The 19,349-nt window shown below is 44.8% G+C and overlaps 1 long non-coding RNA gene across 1 annotated transcript; it reads right to left on the reverse strand.

Annotated features, from left to right (window-relative positions):
- Window positions 1–11,352: 11,352 nt before the first annotated feature.
- LOC103783874 (uncharacterized) lies at window positions 11,353–19,049 on the reverse strand. The gene is made up of 2 exons (XR_609446.3): window positions 17,518–19,049; window positions 11,353–15,758 (listed from the first exon to the last, which is right to left on the reverse strand). It is a non-coding gene; the product is annotated as an uncharacterized LOC103783874 (long non-coding RNA).
- Between the last annotated feature and the right edge of the window lie 300 nt (window positions 19,050–19,349).

Consider the following 19,349-nt stretch of genomic DNA (forward strand, 5'->3'; position numbering starts at 1 on the left):
ATTATTTATAAAGTTTGTCTCTTTGATAGCGGTAGTCCTCTCTCATTCTTTTTCTTTTCTTATTTATTTATTTGTTTTATTGTTTCTTTTCTTTTCTTTTTTTTTGAGACAGAGTTTCACTCTTGTTGCCCAGGCTGGAGTGCAATGGCATGATCTTGGCTCACTGCAACCTCCGAATCCCGGGTTCAAGCGATTCTCCTGCCTCAGCCTCCCGAGTAGCTGGGATTACAGGCATGAGCCACCACGCCCAGCTAATTTTGTATTTTTAGTAGAGACGGGGTTCCTCTATGTTGGTCAAGCTGGTCTCGAACTCCCGACCTCAGGTGATCCGCCCACCTCGGCCTCCCAAAGTACTGGGATTACAGGCATGAGCCACTGCGCCTGGCCTTCTTTTTTCACTTTTTTGTAGAGATGAGAGTCTTGCTTTCTTGCCCAGGCTGCTCTTGAACTGGCCTCAAGGGATCCTCCTACTTCAGCCTCCCAATGTGCTAAGATTACAGCTGTGAGCCACCACACCCAGCCTTCTTATTTACATTTTTAAAGTTAACTGTAAAACATCCTCAAGCAGGTCCTTCAGGAGGTATTCCTGAAGAAGGCATTGTTATCATAGGAGTTGACAGCTCCATGTATGTATTGCCGCCGAAGACCTTCCACTGGCATGAGATGTGGGTGGACCTGGAATATGATGATATTGATGATCCTGATCCTGTGTGGGCCTAGGCCAATGTGTGTGTTTGTGTCCTAGTTTTTAATTTAAAAGTTTAAAAAATAAAAACAAAAACCTTCAGAATCAAAAAAGCTTATAGAATAAGCATAAAAAGAAGGAAAATAGTTTTGTGGAGCTGTACAATTTGTTTGTGTTTTAAGCTATGTATTACAAAACAGTCAATAGGTTTTTAAAATTTTTTAAGTTTATAAAGTAAAAAAGTTACAGTGAACTAAATTTATTTTTTAAGAAAAAAGATACTTTTCATAAATTTAGTGCAGCCTTAGTGTCCAGTGTTTATGAAGTCGACAGTAGTGTACAGTAATGTCCTAGGCCTTCACATTCACTCACCACTCACCCACTGATGCACTTAGAGCAACTTCAGTCTTGCAAGCTCCATTCATGGTAAATGCCCTATAGAGGTGTACAATTGTATCTTTTATACCATATTTTTACTGTACCTTTTCTATGCTTAGATATGTTTATTTATTATTTATTTATTTGGGAGACAGGGTCTTGCTCTGTCGCCCAGGCTGGAGTGCAGTGGCGCAATCTCGGCTCACTGCAACCTCCGCTTCCTGGGTTCAAGTGATTCTCTTGCCTCAGCCTTCCGAGTAGCTGGGATTACAGGTGCGTGCCACCACACCTGACTAATTTTTCTATTTTTAGTAGAGATGGTGTTTCGCCATGTTGGCCAGGCTGGTCTTGAACTCCTGACTCAGGCGATCCACCTGCCTCAGGCTCCTAAAGTGCTGGGATTACAGGCGTGAGACACTGTGCCCAGCCAACTTAGATATGTTTAATTACACACACACTTCCCATTGTGTTATAATTGCCCATAGTATTCAGTATGGTAACATGCTGTATAGGCTTGTAGCCTAGAAGCAATAGGCTATACCATATATATGTCTATGGTATAGCAATAGGGTGTGTAGTGGGTTATACCATCTAGGTTTGCGTAAGTGCACTCTATGATGTTCTTTGCACAAGGATGAAATAACCTAATGAAGCATTTCTCAATATTTATCCTCATGGTTAAGTGATGTATGACTATTTATATGTATATATATATATATATGTAGAGAGAGGGAGGGAGGGAGAGAGAGAGCACATAAGGACTGTGTATAATTATATATATTTTTTCCTTATGCCATATATATTAAAAAAGAAATATATATATATATTTTATTACTGAGTCATCTTATCCAAGAACATGACACGTTTTCCTATTGTTCAAATCTTTCATGTCCTTTGGTAATATTTAAACTTTTCTTCATATAAATCTCGCACCTTTATTCCCAGGTATTTTGTAAAGAAGTGTTTAAATTTCTTCACAAATTGAATCTCTGCCTCTTTTTTGTTGCTATTGCAAATGGGATATCTTCTTCCTTTGTGTCTTCTGATTGACTATTGTTTGCATACATGAAAGCAGTTGATGTTTATTAATTCTTTACCATGTTATTCCGTGGAATTCATTTATTGTTGTCAGCAGTCTCACAATTGATTATCTTGGTGTTTTCAGTTACATAATCTTTTCCCCCAAATACCGATAGATTTATTTCCTCTTTTCCACATCAATGCCTATAAGATGACCTAATAAGAAGAGCCCTCAGTTCCCTACCCTAATAGTCTATCTGGAAAAAAGATGGCTCAACAAATTAACCATAATAAAGATACAAAGGGCAGAGTCAAGACAAGAAGCAAAGGTATCTGGAATCCCAGTCTAAGTTCATTTGCAGTGTTCTATGCAGCCTACGAGGTGAGGGCCTGCCTGCCTCACCCTTCATTACTGTTGCTTCTCAAATAGCCAGCTTAGAGCTGCTTCTCAAAACCCAACCATAATTTTTCCAGACTGGGCTGAACCAATGAAACAAAATATCTAACTAACAGGGGAGGGGAGAAGAGGAAGGGTGGAAATCATGCTGGCTTTCTTGGGTTTGCACTATGGCTTCTGGCTAAAATCTTCACACCAGAGCTTGCCTAACCTTTCCATGGTCTCAGGAATGGGAGAATCTACCAGAAAGACCCAGAACCTTTGTGCAACAGATCTATGTCCAAGATATATCACTAAATAGCACATTCTTGTTACAAAACAATGTACCAAATAGGTTTATAATAATACTTTTCAAAAAAAGTATTTTTATTTTGAATAAAAATACTTTATTTTAAATAACATTTTATTTTAAAATATTTAAATACTTTATTTTTATTTCAAAATAAAATACATTTTTTTGAAAAGTATTGCTATATGCTGGTACACGCATAGAAAAAGAGATCTAGAGGAAAATTAGTTAAGATGATGTCAAAAGCAGTTATGAGCCAGGTGCAGTGGCTCACACCTATAATCCCAGCATTTTGGGAGGCCAAAGTGGGAGGACTGCTTGAGTTCAGTAGTTTGAGACTAGCCTGGGCAATGTAGAAAGACTCGATCTCTACAAAAAAATTAAAAAAAATAACTGGGCATGGTGGTGTGTGCCTGTAATCTCAGCTACTTGGGAGGCTGATGAGGGAGAATTGCTTGAGTCCAGGCAGGTGAGGCTGCAGTAAGCCCTGATCACACCACTGCACTCTAGCCTAGGTGACAGAGCAAGATCCTGTCTCAAAAGAGAAAAAAAGAAAGAAAGCAGTTATGTCTAGAGATTGTGGCTGTGAAAGATGTCTTAGTCTGTTTTCTGCTACTATAACAGAACACCACAGGCTAGGTAATCTATAAAGAACAGAAGTTTATTTGGCTCATCGTTCTGGAGGCTGGGAAGTCCAAGAACATTGCATTAGCATCTGGTGAGGGTCTTCCCATGGTGGAAGGGCAGAAGGTGGAAGCTAGTGCACAAGACAGAGAGAGGATATCGGGCTAAACTCTTTCTTTTATCAGGAGCCCACTCCCATGAAAATTAACCCACTCCCTCAAGCCCTCATGACCTAGTCACCTCTTAAAGGCCCCACTACCCAATACCATCACATTGGTAAATAAATTTCAACATGAGTTTTGGAAGGGACATTCAAACCATAGCAAGGAATATTTATTTTCCATGTTATCTGTGTCTGTAACATTAGTGTTTTTAAGTAACAACCAGGTATTGCTTTTGTCATTAAAAAAAGAAAGATAGCTCTGACACATACTAAGATGTTTATGAATGAAAAAATGTGATTTCTGAGATTTGCTTCAAAATAATGTGGGAATAAAGAAATGAGTGTAGGTAGAGACTAGCCACAAATTGATAAACACTGAAGTTGGATGATGGGCAAATGGGAATTTGATATATTATTTCCTCTGCTTTTGTATATACTTGAAATTTCCCATAATAAAAATATTTTAAAAGGAAGTAGTTTTATAGACACAGATATGAAGAGAGAGCCACATTGTAGTTTTTAAAAGAAACAGCATTGTATGTATGATATTGCATCTGTGTGCAATGATACTTGTGTCTCTCTCTATATTGGTATACATGTAAAAAAAAAGACTTAGTTCAAGTAATAATAACAAGCAAGTTTACTGAACACTTGTGAGGGTATCAGGCAGCATCTTAAGTATAGAAATCTCTATTTTCTTTTTTTTCAAAATGATATATTGAAGGCTGAGCACAGTGATGCGCACCTGTAATCCCAGCACTTTGGGAGGCCGAGGAGGGCAGATCACCTGAGGCCAGGAGTTCGAGACCAGCCTGGCCAACATGGTGAAACCCCGTCTCTACTAAAAATACAAAAATTGTAATCTCAGCTACTCAGGAGGCGGAGGCAAAAAAAAAAAGATATATTTAAAGCCACTACCTGCAGGTCTTTTGGAAATTTAAGTTTTTGCTAGCCCAGTAAATTTTTTGACATTCTTCCCATAAAAGGGTGGTGTCATGTGCCTTCCTTTTGAACCTGGATGGGCTTCTGTTTTGACCAACAGAGTACAACAGAAATCCCACCTACCTAATGTTCACACCCTGGCTCTACCACTTGCTAATTGTGACCTGTGGCACAATATGACCTTTACGGCTCTATACCTCCTTTTCCACCTCTGTGTAATGAGGATAATCATAAATACCTCATAGGATCATTGTGAAGATTAGATGAGTTGTATGTGAAATTCACAGAACAATTTCTGGGCAGGTAGTAATTACTAAATAAATCTTTTCTTCATTAACAACAACAACAACAAGAAGAAAGAGTATAGCAGAAATGATGCAGTGTGATTTCAGAGGCTGAGTCGTAAAATACCATGCAGCTGCTGCCTTGTTCACTGGAATACTTACTCACAGGTTCCTGAGCCACTATGTAAGGAGTTTAACTACCCTGTGGCTGTCATGCTAGGAGGAAGCCCAAGCCACACGGAGAAGCTATGTGTAGGTATTGTGATCTACAGTCCCCACTGCGCCCAACCTTTGAGTCATCCCAGCCCAGGCACCAGACAGGTGAGTACAGAAGTCTTCAGATGATTCTAGTCCTCAACCCTGGGAGTCTTCCTCAATAAGGCCCTAAACATCATGGAGCAGAAATAAATTATCCCTATGGTGCCCTGTGTGAATTCCTGATCCTCATAATCTATGACCAGAATACAGTTGTTTTTGTTTTATATCACTAAGTGAGATGGTTTGTTATACACAATAGATAACTGGAACATACGGACTTTCAATTGTATGAGATAATTACATTTGGTTCTTATGGTTGAAATCTCTGTAAAGAGCATTTTTGTCCTTACTCACAGTTAATCACAGTCTTACACTGTAGTCTTGTTTACTTATATTTTTAAGTTAATCTATTCTTTTGGTTTAAATATGTCTTTAAGGAGAAAAAAGAGTATTTTTGTAATGCATAGTAGAAACAATTGCTATGAAAATTTTAAGTCATGCTTTCCCATATATCATTTTAAATCATCTTGTGGCTCACCAAGGACATATCCCACCTTCTAGGAATTACTGCATTAAGCTTTCTTCCGATCACAAAGGTTTCTCCTAACTTTTACATTTGAGCATGTATGAGGTTCCCTTCCCCAGGTTGTCATTGCATGTTGCCCCAGGACACCCTCTCTCTGAAGGAGTTCACAGACAGAGTTCCCGTGCAGTGCATGAGACAGTTAACATTCATGGGAGGTGACCCACATCAGGAACTGTGAAGGGTCTGAGATTTTACCCTACTTACAAACTCATCAGCTAGATTATTTCCTGAATGCTGGCAGAAGACATAGACTCCTGGGTCAGAGATAAGAAACTGTATTACTTACAGAGAAAGTAGATGCTGACTTCAGGCTTACCCTGATTTCCCAAACCTCTGAAGTCCTGCGGATGTGATGCAGGTGGGCCTGCTCACGCAGAGTTGTGTCACAGGAGAGGAATACTGAGCTAAGAGAAACTATTGCTTTTACAGTGAGCAGTCACAAACCTTCCCTTTGAAGACATGACTTCATCCCTCAAGGTTGTTTTCTGCAAACACAACCCTGAGAAATGGCCTGAGTAAAGGGCAATCAGGGTCTTGCCTTCCTGGTGCACCAGCAAGAACATGCAGGGATGCTCAGAGCTCATGGATATCCCGATCACAAGCTGCATGGCCTAGGCCAGATAGGCTAGGGAGTGCTGTGAGGTCCCAGAGCTAAAACTCCACCACTCCCTTCCCAACTCCTGAAAGCATAGCATAATGTCAGCAAAGCAGAAGGAGGGATGTTAAGGGGTTCACCTTAACTCCACTTTAATCAGTAATAATAAAAGGCGAATGATTTGCTCACTTCAGCTTTACTTTTATTAGTACAATAATCCAAATGATGCTGAGCTTCTTCAGTTTGCACATTCAAGGGAAATCACACTAACAGCTTCTGTCAATTAGTTATTGCTCTAGCAATGCCACATAACAATCAACCTCAAACTCTCAGTGGCATATGACAGTAAGCACTGGGATTACAAGTTTCCTGATCAGCTGGTGGCTCTGCTTCACTCCATAAGTAGGCTGGGTGGCTCTGCTGCACGTGACTCCCATCCTCTTCCTGGAACCAGTGGGCTAACCAGAACGTATTTAACTCTTGGAGATGATGGAATTGTAGGAGAGTTTCCCTAGCTGTGCAGGCATATTCCAAGCTCATTTGTTTTATGTCTGGTGCTATTCCATTGGCCAAAGCAAGTCTCAGGGCCAAGCCCGAAGTCAAGGGGTGAGGAAGTATACTCCATCCATGGAGGTGGAGGGGAAGGAGGAAACGTTCCTGACAACGATGGAATCTACTTTCTATCAAAAGCCCATGGTTTCTCTTCCTACTATTTTTCACTTGCATGGGGCCTCACACCCTTTTTGCAAAGTCTTCTTCGTGTTCTCCCTTCAACTCCAAAGTACCAAAGTACAATTAATTCTCAAATAATGAATATTCACATGATAGTTCCTCCCTCACCTCTCAGAATGGGGCTATAGAAAAATTTACACTCGTTTTATTTCAATTAAGCAATATTTCTTCCCAAATAATAAAGAAGAAACAAAACATTGACTCGGAGTTTATGCCTCTTAGCTCCTACATCTGCCCACTACCCTGGGATCTGCTCCTGGAGGACTTGACAAAGACCCCAGCACTTTATGTTCAAGCTTTTACATGCACACGAGAACTTCTGTTTGAGAGATATGTATTGTGCAATTCCTCATAAAGAATGACTATAGTTTTTATGGTTATATAGGGTTATAAAAGGTAATAAATTAATTTAGGAACGATTCCGAAAGAAGAGCGAGAATAAGAGAACAATAGCTAAAACATCTATTTTCTTTGCTGCCTTGTAGAGTTGAAAAGAACATACTTAAGGAATGAGCTTTACAAAGAGGTTAAACAATACAGTACCTGACTAAGAATGTTGTTATGGTAATATCTTTTCCTTAAAGGTATTTTTTCGTTATCCCTGGTGTCGTGTGTGTGTGTGTGTAAGAGACAGACAGAAAGAGAGAGAGAATATCAGGGGACATGTGTATCCCTAGGAGTCCCTGGAAGGTATTTGTTACATGCTTAAAGACCAGCTATTGGCAGCCATTTTTGTAGCCCCCCAGTCTTGTCCCAGCTGTGAACATCCACTGCCTGGGAGGCCACCTGAAATCTCCTCATCTTTTCCATTGCTGGGGATATCTGTATTCATCAAAGATGTTTTGTTGGAAGTGACAGAAACCGAACTGCAACTACTTTGAGCAAGAAAGGGTAATTCATTGTTTCACATACACAAACCATGGACAGCACCCAGTGGAGCCAATACCCCAGATGACTGGATTCAGGCACCCAAAGGCCACCAGGCTGTTCTCTCTTTTCTCTGCTGCTCTTTGCCTGTTGGAGCCATTCTTACCAGTCACAGGCAGACTTCTCCACGGGGAGGGGAAGATGGACTCTGGCCACTCCAGAATCACAGCCTTCCAGCTTTAGCAACTCTTGGAGTTCAGAGAACATCTCTCCATTAGTTTTGGTGTAAAAAGTTCCAGGAGATATCTCTAATTGGCCTAGCTTGAATGACACGCTCATGGCATGGACCAATCACTGTGGTTCCATTTCCACAACAAAGGTGGGACGCACCGACATGGCCACCAGGGACATCATTGGGAACTATGAAACCACTTTAATTTGTATGAGCTATGGAGATTCTTATGAGAACTATCAAGTTGGTAGCAAGCCCTCTCTCTTCATCTGTGCCTTAGGAGGCCCATCAATGGGAGGAAGGGGATCTGGAAGTTCCTCCCATACAGCAGGGTTTGGTCCCTGTGGGTCAGTAAGTGGGGCTTATAAAATTAAAAGCCAGGTGTGGTGGCTCACGCCTGTAATTTCAGCACTTTGGGAGGCCGAGGCGGGTGGATCACCTGAGGTCAGGAGTTCTAGACCAGCCTGGCCAACACGGCGGAAACCTGTCTCTACTAAAAATACAAAAATTAGCTGGGCATGGTGGTGGGCACCTGTAATCCCAGCTACTCAGGAGGCTGAGGCACAAGAATCGCTTGAACCCAGGAGGCGGAGGCGGCAGTGAGCCGAGATCGCACCACTGCACTCTAGCCTGGGCAACAGTGACAGTCTGTCTCAGAAAAAAAAAAAAAAAAAGTTAAATGGGTGATGTTTTAGGGTTCTCTCAGTTGCACACCGTGGGACAAGAATGCAAGGCCAGGTAGTTTATTTGGGAGATGATCCCAGGGAACACCGTTAACAGATTAGGGAGTGAGACAGGGAGGAAAAGGCTGCCAAGAAATCAGGTGTGATGAAGAAATTCCCCTCTGTGGACAACTGGAGCTCAATCCCACTGGGGACCTCCAGGACACAAGAACACTCAGGTTTATCCAGTATAAGGGGAGAGGATACTAACATCATCATCAATTCCCTGTCATTGGCTGAACAACATTTCTGTGAGTACCACATCTCCAGTACTTCTGTCTTGTCCAGTGAGTGGGCCAAGTGTGCCCTGGCGTCAGGAGAAAGCTCTCAGCAGGGTCATAGCTGCAGTCATCACCTTAGGGACTCTGAGTGTTGAGGAGGCACAGGCAGGACCCCAGCAGATGACCCCGGATGGATTTTCAGTCCACGAAACCATGATATGCTGGGGTTTCTCCATCCCGCTGCTGAGTCAATGGGAAGGGCCTCTCAGGTCATATTCCCATAGGATGGCTCAAGGATCCATGTGTGGCCTGGCTGACACCCAGGCCTTCTTGAGGGAGGAAGAGGTGGGAGGAAACGAAGATGAACCTTTTACTCAAATAGTATGAAATACTCCTTCATGAGCCTTTTAAACTGGAAGAGACTCGGCTACAGTTAGTAATCAGATTTATGTTTTTCTCTCTAAGAAAATGAAGGAAGCACAAGAAAAAATTGATCACTTATAGAAAATAAAGGCTACTCAGGAGACTGAGGTGGGAGGATCACTTAGGCCCAGAGGGTTGAGGCTGCAGTGAGCTATGATTGTGCCACTGCACTCCAGCCTGGAAGACAGAGAAAGACTCTGTCCAAAAAAAAAAAAAAAAAAAAGAAAGAAAGAAAGAAAGAAAGAAAAAAGGAGAAAGAAAATAAGAACTATGCATTTTTTGCACCTTCCATAATCTCCATGATTATATTTGGGGGGCCCTTTATCTGCTTTGATCATTGCCATATTCATTGCATGTAGCACAGTACTAGGCACATAAAAGATGCAGACTAATGATTTATTGAATGAATGTATGCTTCCATATTTCCCTACTAGTGGCCATTTCCCTCCCGAGATCCAAGCCGTTGAATTTCAATTAGTGTATTGCAGCTTCTCCCAGAGCTGGGGGAGTGTTGGTATTTTTTCTCAGACAATTAAGTGCTTTAGTGGAGAGTCGGGGGTGAAGGGTTGTGCTCTGTGCCCCACACGAGCTGCGCTGGCCTCACAGAAAATGGTGAGACTGTCAGAGCACTGGCTGGTGACGGAAGGGCTGTATGTGCCCCTTCAATTTAATGGCCTTTTAATTAGTATCAATAATAGCTGGGCCGTCCCTTGCTGCACTGCATGTCTGTCTCCAAGGCTCATTATGACCAGGCATGAACAGCACTCCTCCAATCCCTTATGTCCTCATAGTCATGAGACCCTTTGCTATTACATAATGTTGCAATCCACCATCACACCTGGCCCACAGTGGTTGCTTAATGGGTGTTACTTCTTTTCCACTTTTGGCCCTCCTTTGAAGCCCCAGCAACTTTAGGCATTCGAAACTGGGCCTCTGCACCCCATTCCTTGTAGCCAGAGGGGTGGTAGGGCTGGAGATGAGAGTCCTCAGAGAGAAAGATGGTAGCCACACCCAAGGCCTCTCTGGTGTTCAGGCTCTGTGAGTTGGGATGGGGAGATAGATGGAACCGCTCTGTGTGCGTAGGGCAGGGCTGGGACCGGTAGGCATCCTTCTTTGATGTCGGCATAAACTCTAGCAGGAAATTTTGAAATAATCTGATCCAGGGTTTCAAACCAGCAGCCTGTAGGTTTGAATGGCTGTTTATTTTTTAAAAATTCAAATAAATTCATAACATTTCTTTTTCTTTTCCCTGCTTTTCCTGAGCTGTATATAACATTTTAATGTTGGGAAATTTAACATCATAACCTACATTTCCTGTCTCTCCAAGGAAAAGAAACAAATCAGGTGATCTAGCTACAATGGGCCCCGATTCCATATGGTAACAGTTGGTTGAAGCTGGGTAGTGACCGCCCCCGCTTAGAAGGGCATGGGCTCAGCCACCGTAGTCCTCACCTGACCTGCTTCCCTTGTCTGTGTTATCTGCCTGGCCTCTGCGAGCATTTCAGTTTGCTTCCCCCCTCACTGAACAGCTGGAAAGATGGGCTCAGGGAGGGAAGTGGTTTGAGTTGTCTAAGCACATACAGACAAATAATGGCCAACTTCAAGCCAGGCTATTGTCAATCCCAGTCCAGTGCTCCTATACCTCACCACTTTCTGCTGCTCTTTATAAGTTTCTTCAACTAGACAGGAGCTACTGCAGTGGGAGGTGCGGTGAAAGGAGCTCACTCAGAAGTGTATGAATGTGACAGCTCTGTCTCTGCTTGACTGGGCTGTTGCTTCCCATCTTTGGGCCTCAGCTTCCCCATCTGTAAAATGGGGCTAATAATAATCCTAATCTCTTAGATGTGGGAGAGCTCTCAGAACTCTGTGGAGCTAGGAAATGTTATTGAACATGATTGTTGTTTCGATTGCTATGTAACCCCAAAACTTTGTGATTTAAAACAATAACAATTTTATTTGTTTATGATTGTTCAATCCAGGGTGGGCTCAGTTAGGTGGTTTTTCTAGTGATCTTGCTGGTGATCACTCTTACGGTTGCATTCAGCTGGCAGGTTGGCTGATGGCGGGGCTCAGCAGAGAAGCTGGGATGGCTGGCCTGACTCTCTTCACATAATTTTAGTCTCTTCCCACCATGTGTTCTCTCCAGCAGGGTAGCCAGACTTCTTACATAGTTGTTCAGGGCTCCCACAAATGAGCATTCCAAGAGGACAAACCCCAGTATGCAGGCATTTACCAAGCCTCTGCTTGCATCACAGCTGCGATATACCATTGGCCAACATTTGTCACATTGAGGGAGAAGGCAGGACTCAACTCCAGAGGTGGGGCTGAAACTCTGGACCAGACTGAAGACTAGGTGAACAGGGAAGCAGTGAAAGCACCTCTCCATGAGACATACCCAGCAACACCACGTCAGTTTACCACGGTGATGGCAACACCTAAAAGTTACCACCCCTTTCCATGGCAATGGCCTGGAAGTACCATCCTTTGTCCAGAAAATTCTGAATAACCTGCCCCTTAATTTGCATGTAATTAAAAGGGGTATAAATATGATGACAGAATTACCCCTGAGCTGCTACTCTGGGCATGCTGCCTAGGGGGTAGTCCTGTTCCACAAGGAGGAGTACCTCTGCTGCTGTTGGACACTGCTGCTCCAATAAAAGTTGCCATCTAGGCTGGGCACAGTGGCTCACACCTGTAATCCCAGCACTTTGGGAGTCTGAGGTGGGTGAATCATGAAGTCAGGAGATCGAGACCATCCTGACCAACGTGGGGAAACCCCATCTCTACTAAAATTCAAAAATTAGCTGGGCATGGTGGTGCCTGCCTGTAATCCCAGCTACTCGGGAGGCTGAGGCAGAATCATTTGAACCAGGGAGTCGGAGGTTGCAGTGAGCAGAGATCGTGCCACTGCACTCCAGCCTGATGACAGAGTAAGACTCCGTCTCAAAAAAAAAAAAAAAAAAAAAGTTGGCATCTACCACCACCTGTTTGCCCTTGAATACTTTCCTGGATGAAGTGAAGAACCTTCTCGGGCTAAGCCCCAATTCTGGGGCTTACTTGCCCTGCATCAATATGGCAAAGTCCAGAGTCAATGTGGGAGGGGACTACATAAGAGTATGAATGCCAGAAGCATGGTTCACTGGAAGCCATCAAATTAACAGTCTACTGCAATTATTTTCATGGGGTCTAACTAACGGCTAGAGCAGGGAGAGTGGGCCTTCACCTGCAAGATGAAACTGGATAGTCCCCAGGTCTCCCTACTCAGAATGTTCTCTCCTGATGAACCAGCCCAGATTTGATGTTTACCTTTACTTTGCAGCTTTGGCCCAGCATGACCAGGCTTTCAGAGTTCACATTAGATCACAGCCCACAGTGCCAATCCAAATGACTGGTATGACTGACCATGGAGAAGGATTCCATGGTGGACAGGGGGACAGAATGTCCTGATTGGCCAGGCCTGGGTCAGGTGCCATCACCAGGGCCAGGGGGAATGAAGTCAGCCCCTTCTGAACTAATAGTAATAATATTAATACTAGATGACATTTGGGGGGTGTTTACTATGTGCCAGTCACTCTTTTAAACATTTTATCTGAATTAACTCATATAACCCAAAAACTCCATGAGGTAGATACTATTCTCCACATTTCTTATATGAGGCACAGAGAGGTTAGGAATTTTTCCAGGTTCACATAGCTGGTCAATGGCAGAGCCAATATTCAAACCTAGGCAGTCAGACTTTAGTTTCCATACTCTTTATGGCCTGGACCAAGAATAGGAGTAGAGGCTCACAGAAAAATCAGATGCTGGCCAGGCACAATGGCTCATGTCTGTAATCCAAGCACTTACAGGGAGTCTGGGACGGGCAGATTGCTCGAGCTTAGGAGTTAGGGACCAGCCTGAAGAACATGGCGAAAACCTGTCTCTACACAAAAATACAAAAATTAGCTAGGCATGGTGGCACGACCTGTGGTCCCAGCTACTCTGGAGGCTGAGGTGGGAGGATCACCTGAGCCTGGGAAGTTGAGGCTGCAGTGAGCCATGACTGCAGCACTGCACTCCATACTGGGTGACAGAGGAAGACCCTGTCTCAAAAAAAAATTTTTTTAAGTCAGATGCTGTTAAGAATATTGGGAAATGATACAGCATAGACAAAAATGGTATCTATACCTTGCAACTGCCCACTAATAACCATAAAGACATGATGTGCCATGTAAAGCATGATCTAAGGAAAACGTTCATGTTCTTTATGCAGAAACTTGGGCTAGATGTGGTGGCTCATGCCTGTAATCCCAGCACTTTGGGAGGCTGAGGTGGGAAGACCTCTTGAGCCCAGGAGTTCAAGACCCGCCTTTGCAACATAAGGAGACCCTGTCTTTACAAAAACTTTTTTAAAAAATTAGCTGGGCATGGTGGTACATGCCTATAGTCCCAGCTACTCGGAAGGCTGAGGCAGAAGGACTGCTTAGCTCAGGAGTTCAATGCTGCAGTGAGCTATGACCGCACCACAGCACTCCAGCTTGGGTGACAGAGAGAGACTCTGTCTCAGAAAACAAACAAAAACAAACAAAAAAATTGGGTAATTGGGTATCTTCCTCTCTACTCCAGATGGGATTCTTTTAGCCTTAGGTTCCCCTTATTGGATCCAAAGTTGAGAAGCTCTTGGGTCACCTAGTCAAGAATTCCTGAGGTATAGCAAATAAGAACATCTGGGACCACATGTTACAAACATCTGGTCACAAACTCTTAAAATAATATGGAGAAGTAGATTTGGAGAAACAGATGAAGAACACGAGGGGGAATGTGCTGGGTGACACCCACAGAAATGCACCTGGGGAATCATGATTGAAGCAAGGATGATTGAAAAGTCTCTGCAAGTATGTGTGACACTTCTGAGTATTGGGGGTGGGGTGGGGGTGGAAGGCCTCATGTATCTGTTGTTTCCTGGGCACTCAATCCTTTTTGAACAAGATGCTCTAGAGATGGTTATTCTCATTAGAACAAATGTTACTGACCCAATGTCTTCCTCGTTTATATTTCTTCTAATGTGCTTCTGCTTGAGCAAGTGAGCCCTTAATGTCCATTTCAATTAACATCACTGCATCTGATCTCAGTGGTGTCACTCATGGATGCAATGAGGGGCGGAGAAAGGTCACTGGGAAGTGGGGAGAGGTGTCCCCTCTTGTTTGAAGGCTTGAAGTCACTGGTGAGGGAGGTATTGGGAGGGAAGGTGTGGAATGATTTGCTCCCTACTTAATAAAGACCATACTTTAAAGATGTCAGCCTGTCTTTTGTTTGATAAAACACTAATGTGAAGACCTAGTCGCAAGGCAGAAAGCAGGGACAAGGGCTCTGAGGGCTAAGCCAGTGAGGAACGGGAGATACACAACCTTGCATTGACTTATGAGAGCTTCCTCCATAACCTTGAGCTCCCTAGCCATCAGTCACAGTGGGTGGGAACTGTATGCTCCAAATCTGCTATCCGGTATCCTGGGGATTCCCAGGGATGGCTCAAAGCTGGTGGTCTGACACCAACACTTCTGTGTGTGGCCTGATCTCAGCATGGAAATGGGATGGACCAGAGTTTGGGGTGGGTGTAGCAGAGCAAGCCTCAGGGAGAGGTAGACAGTCACAACCTGCCAACCCTTCCTTGCTCTTGTTTTCCATCCTTCCTTCCCTTCCTCCCTTCCTTCCTTCCTAACAAGGGAATTTGTTCCCTTTGTGCCCTTCCAGAGGGAATTTGTTCAGGAAAGAGAAAATATGGATTTATGTTCTCCAAGACACAATCCTCAGGGATGATTCTCTCTCCTTTGAGAAGTCAGAGCATTTGTTTTTTCATCCTCTTTGTCATCAATAACAATCATTAGAAGAGCTTACTATTTCTTGAGCACCTTCTGTGTATCAGGGGACATTACATATATTATTTCTAGCCTTCACAGCAACCCTCAAGGTAAATGTAATTTATGCCCACTTTACAGAGGAGGAAATTGGGGCTTAGAGTGCTTGAGGAGCTTGTCCAGTAAGTGGATTGAACTGGGCCCGGTTCATTCGATTTCTGGCTCCAATGTCATCAATTACTTGCAATATATACTTGCAAGGGCCTGGCTCCTGGCTAAGACCTGCTAATGGATGCATCTGAAATAAGAAATGTCTTCTATTCAAGTTCCAGACGTCCACATCAACAAGCATCAAACACAGAGTTTAACCTGCATCGTACTGGCAGTCAAGATGCAAGGGCTGTAGTCCTGGTTCTGCAACTCTTTTGATGGGCAGCTTTCAGTGTATATGATGTGTGAACTCCCCTCTCCAGTAGAACTCCCCTCTCCAGTTGTCATTTCTCCATCTGTAAAATGGGCAAGTTTGACTAAATATCTCCAAGAGTCAGTTCAGTTCAATCCAATCTGACAGCACCCATGGGGCTTTCCTGTGTGACTGTGCCAGAAGGAAATAAAGATGGACAAGGCAGACCTCCATTCTCTAGGTGAGCTAAATGTGTGCTCTAATAGTTATACATAAAGAGCAACAAAGCTTGGAGAGCACGGCATCTCATTTAGACTTGGCCAGTGGCAATGTGTGTGGCACAGGAGATGAGGCAGGCTTCAGGGTGGAGGCGCCATTGGCAGTTGGGCTTGAAAAGGAAATAGAACATGTGGAGGTGGAGACAGGAGGAAGCTTTTCCCAGCCAACACCACATGGAGCAGAAGAACCACCTGGTCATTCTATAAAATTGTGAGAAGTAACACATCATTGTTGTTTTAAGTCACTACATTTTCGGGATGATTTCTTACGTAGTAATAGATGACAGACCCCAAAGGTGGGTGTGTGATTATAGGCTTTATCCTATAAAGGTCAGAGATTGCTCATTTTTAGACCACAGCCTACAGTAATTGGCCTGCAGACATAATTCATTTGGCTTGCACAGGGTTTTTAAAAATAGTTGAGCCAACATTTAGAAATTGGGAGATTTTATATGAAAATCCAGATTTGGGGGCTCTCTTGAAGAATCCTACATCTCAGCACCTGCATTCTAGGAACAGTATGCAACACACATCCTCCAGTTCATGACAGTGCTCTCCACTCCCTATTGTCTCATGCCTAACCTTCTTTCTAGCCCCTGTAGACACCTGAGGGTTTGCTGTTGTTGTTATTTGTTTTGAGAAGGGTCTCACTCTGTTGCCTAGGCTGGATGCAGTGGTGTGAGCATGTCTCACTGTAGCCTTGGCCTCCTGGGCTCAAGTGATCCTCTGGCCTCAGCCTCCCAAGTAGCTGGAAGTACAGGCACATGCTACCATGCCAGCTAATTAAAATATTTTTTTGTAGAGACAGGGTCTCACTATGTTGCCCAAGCTGGTCTCAAACTCCTGGGTTCAAGCAATCCTCCTGCCTCAGCCTCCCAGAATTCTGGGATTAAAGGAATGAGCCACTGTGCCCGGCATGACATTTGAGTTTTTGATCCATGCTGATGACATGGCAATGGGAGGCTATTGAAGGTTGTTTTTTGTTTTTCTGTTTTTGAGGCGGAGTCTCTCTCTGTGTCTCAGGCTGGAGTGCAGTGGCATGATCTCGGCTCACTGCAACCTCCACCTCCCAGGTTCAAGCGATTACCCCGCCTCAGCCTCCTGAGTAGCTGGGATTACAGGTGCCTGCCACCACGCCTGGTTAATTTTTATATTTTTAGTAGAGATGGGGTTTCACCATGTTGCCCAGGCCGGTCTTGAACTCCTGACCTCAAGTAATCCCCCCCACCTCGGTCTCCCAAAGTACTGGGATTACAGGCGTGAGTTACCGCGCCCAGCCCATTGAAGGGTTTTGAGCAGAGAAGGAATGATGAGAGTTGGGCAGTAAGTAATGTATTGGTTGGGGGTAACTCTGGGGCAGGTGTAGTAAAAATCTATTATGCAATCTGCCCCAGAGCATGAACTCCATCTTTTGGGAAATGCATCTTTCTCTGACCATATGGTTCCGATGGGGCTGCCATCTCCCTGTACGTCCCACTTCCTTATTCACGGTATTGGTTAGAGAATGACACCTGGCTTAAGTTGGGCCAGTCACAGCACCTGGTTTTCCACCCATAGATGATTGGTCTAGGGACGGGGACTTACCTATGTTGGACCAATCAAAGTTTTTCCCTAAAACTTTGTCCTTCAGACCAGAAGCAGAAATCCTCAGTCTCTCTCCGGTGGAACGGGTGAGAGTTGTGAGTGGTGAGCGCTGCTGCAGCCACGTGCCTAGCCTTGAGGAGAATAGCTCGCATACAGAGAGAAGAGATAAAGGACTGGGAGGAGAGTCCTGGCAACATTCAAGCCTCTGCGCTCACCACTTCAGTGCATTTTCTGAGCCTGGTTCTCCAGCCTTCCCATCAGTTCTGGGAGCTCCCCATTCCTTCCTGATAAATTCCTTTGCTGCATCTGTTAGTCTGAGTTTATTTATGTTTCGTAATTTGCAACCGAGAACACTGGTGATAACCGGGGGCTTTGAGGCAATTCCAGGAGGGCTACTTCTCACCCCCGTCAGGGAGGAGCCAAGACAGGGTTTATCCTCAAATGCAGATCCCCTGAGGTCAGGAGATAGAGCCCAGCTTGGCCAACATGATGAAACCCCGTATCCACTGAAAATACAAAAATTAGCCGGGCATGGTGGTACACGCCTGTAATCCCAGCTACTTGGGAGGCTGAGGTACAAGAATCGCTTTGTACCCAGGAGGCAGAGGTTGCAGAGAGCCGAGATCGTGCCACGGCACTCCAGCCTAGGCGACAGAGCGAGACTCCGCCTCAAAAAACACACAAACAATGAACAAACAAATAAATGACAGAACAAGAAGACAAACTAGAGAACATCTTGAGACAAGGTGTTCAGGGAAGAGTTCTTTTGAGAAGGTGATATTAAAGCGAGTTTGGGGAAGAACGTCCCAGGCCTTGCGCTCAGGGTCGTCAACTCTTTGATTTCTCTTCCTTTTGAAGCAGGGCAGGGAGGTCATCAAACAACAGAAGGACAATTATAACTGCTGATATGGCAAAGCCAGGACTCTGAATTCAAACTCTGCTCCATTCTCAGGAATCCCGTCTGTTAAGCAGGTTCTGGGGAAGCGATGTGAATCATGAAATCACAGGTCGGAGGAGGCATCGAGAATATGGTCAGTTCTCAACTTTCAGGGAAATCCATAGCTGAGGAATGAAGGACAACGGGCTTCTCGTGCTCTCACTAGGAAGACTGGTTCACCGGAGGCTGGAACACTGAAAGTGAGAAATCCCGACAGAAGAAATGTGTAGGAGAGAGGACCAGCACCTGGATCAAGTTATAAAACATCTCCTGCATCTTTTTCGGAGATCACCCTTAGCGCGGCCTCTCCGCCCAGTCCCAGATTAGGCAGCGAAGAGCGACCCTCACCCTGTCTAGGTGCCACGTTCCTTAAAAGCGAAAGGACCAGGAGTTTCGTCCTGCCTCGTCTCTTCCGGATCCCTCCTGCACCGCCCGCAGCCTGCAGGTTTGAGCGCCATCTCCAGGCCCCGCCCACCTCAAGCACCACTCCTCAGTCCTTCCTTGGGGCACGCCTCCTTCCGGCACCCGCCCAGAGTAGCCACCCCCGGGGCCCCTCCTCCCCTCCCTGCTTCCGGGCCCGCCTCCTTCAGGCCCGCTTCCATCTTCCTCCCACTCTAAGCTTCTCTTCAGCCCCGCCTCCCTCCACCCGTGGCTCCGCCTTCTGGGCGATTCTCCATTTAGCCCCGCCCACAGCATCTCTTTTCAAGCGCTGTCCTGGTTCCCGGCTCTCCATCTCCTGCACGGCCTTCCCCACTTGTCCGGCGACCCTCTTCCCAGGGCTCCATCACCATCTTAGCTCCGCCCCTACTTCGGCTCCAAACCTGTGCAAGCTGCCCTCTTCCCGCCCCAGCCCCGCCTCCCCAAGCCGCGTCTCAGTTCCTCCTCCCTTTCAGGC

Source organism: Pan paniscus, chromosome 21, assembly GCF_029289425.2.
Source record: "Pan paniscus chromosome 21, NHGRI_mPanPan1-v2.0_pri, whole genome shotgun sequence".
NCBI lineage: Eukaryota > Metazoa > Chordata > Mammalia > Primates > Hominidae > Pan > Pan paniscus.